At 45.5% G+C, this 1,874-nt stretch overlaps 1 non-coding gene across 1 annotated transcript; it reads right to left on the bottom strand.

The window, feature by feature from the left end:
- Positions 1-1,152: 1,152 nt before the first annotated feature.
- Positions 1,153-1,221, bottom strand: TRNAI-GAU. The gene has a single exon. It is a non-coding gene; the product is annotated as a tRNA-Ile (tRNA).
- Between the last annotated feature and the right edge of the window lie 653 nt (positions 1,222-1,874).

The raw sequence follows: 1,874 nt of genomic DNA, 5'->3' as shown, positions 1-1,874 counted from the left end.
TTGAACTGGGAGGGAAGGTTGAGCTTTTGGGTAGTGTGCTTATGCTTTGGAGAGGGTTGCCAACTCCGGGTTAGGAAATTCCTGGAGATCTGGGAGAGGGAACCTGGGGGGGGGGTTGCAGAGTTTGGAGCGGTGAGGGCACTCAGTGGAGAGATGATGCCATAATCTGCCCTCAGAATCTACCGTTTTCTCTCTGACGCTGATCGTTGTGGTCTGGAGATGAGTTGTAATTCTGGGTGGAACTCCAGCCCTCGCCTGGTGGTTGGCAACCCTGGCTCTGGCATTAAAACTGCCTGGAGGAACTGCTGCTTCCCTCACCAGACCTTCTGAACCTAGCTTTAGCAGCAGAAATGGCTTAAAATGTCAGGCCTTCGAAGCAGTAAAAATAGAATGATTGGGCCGGATTACTGAAATATGCAAAATGTCTCTCCCTTATCCCGGGGTGACCGTGACAGGCTGTGGTGTGTTTGCCTCAGAGGGGAGATCTTCTGCTTGCCTTGTTCTGATCAGCACCCACTTCTTAGAAAGCATAGCGTTAAATCACCGCTTCTCTCCAAGCTGATGGCCTCTTGTTTTGAGAAGAAATTTGAAACCTGTGTCTCGCAAATAGTAATCTGCAGGGTTTACTGAACCGACTGAACACACAAAACTGCTTTAAACTCGGGGCTTTTGTTCTGGCGGGAATGGAGTCCCGGAACCTCTTCGACAAAATTCTTTTTAAAATGTTTAAAAGTTCATGAATTTTCTGTATGCAGATTGAAAAACTACATTTACCTCTTGAGCAGTGTTCCCTCTAAGCTGAGTTGGTGTGAGCTAGCTCACAGATTTTTAGCCTCCGGCTCACACATTTTTGTCTCTACTCAGGAAGGAGGGCTCCAGAGCAAACTAATTTATGCAGGAGTCAAATCGCTCGCTCACGACTTTAATGCCAGTAGCTCACAGAGTAGTATTTTTGCTCACAAGACTCCACAACTAAGAGGGAGCATTGCTCTTGAGTTCCGGCACCTCTTTAAAAAAAAAAAGCCCAGTTTACACTCAATCAGACCACTGGTCCATCAAAGTCAGTATTGCCCCCTCAGACCGGCATCTGCTCTCCAGGGTCACAGGCTGAGGTCTTTCACATCAGCTGCTGCCTAATCCTTTTTAACTGGGTGGGGCCAGGATTTGAACCTGGGACCTTCTGCATATCAAGCAGAGGCTCTGCCACTGAGCCACAGTCCCTCCCCTGCTGGATGCATCTTTTGATAACATTGAGGATTTGCTTCTCCATCTGGGGGTTGTAGGGTTTGGAAGCATCCAAGACCACGTTCACAGCCCCCATAAACTGTCAGACACCCCATGACTGTGATACACAGTGTTTGAAGAGGCCTTTTCTAAGCAAGAAACCCTCAACCTCTTGTGAAGTATTGTCTTTGGAAGTCAAACAAACACTTATATTGCTTCTGCATTTCCATAGGATAATAAAGTATACATCACTCCTGTCTCACAAGTTGCTAACCAATGTAATTGGATCACTGGTTTGATTTAACCAGAATGAAATTAGGTTCAGATTTTATACCGCTATATATTTTACCAGGTCATGTTTTACAGAAAGCTCAGTAGCCCGTGACAGAATAAATTGGGCTTAAAGCAGCATTTTTTTATGTTGGCTTCCCCCAGTTTCAGACAGCATTATATTCATTTCCCAGTCTTAGTGGCACTCATGTGCACTCAAAGCAAAGGAAGACCTGCTGATGGATGATTTGTCCTTTAATCCATGTAGCTCTTGACTTCACAAAAAGGTGATAATTAATTGACTCCCAGTTTTTACTGCAACTCTCTTCAGTACATTCAACATTTCCATATAAGAGGAGCCGAGGATCTGTGGGGAATAA

Source organism: Gekko japonicus, unplaced genomic scaffold, assembly GCF_001447785.1.
Source record: "Gekko japonicus isolate JY-2015 unplaced genomic scaffold, Gekko_japonicus_V1.1 scaffold105, whole genome shotgun sequence".
Lineage (NCBI taxonomy): Eukaryota > Metazoa > Chordata > Lepidosauria > Squamata > Gekkonidae > Gekko > Gekko japonicus.
Note: the sequence above shows the minus strand (reverse complement) of the source record. Positions and strands in the feature narration are given on the sequence as shown.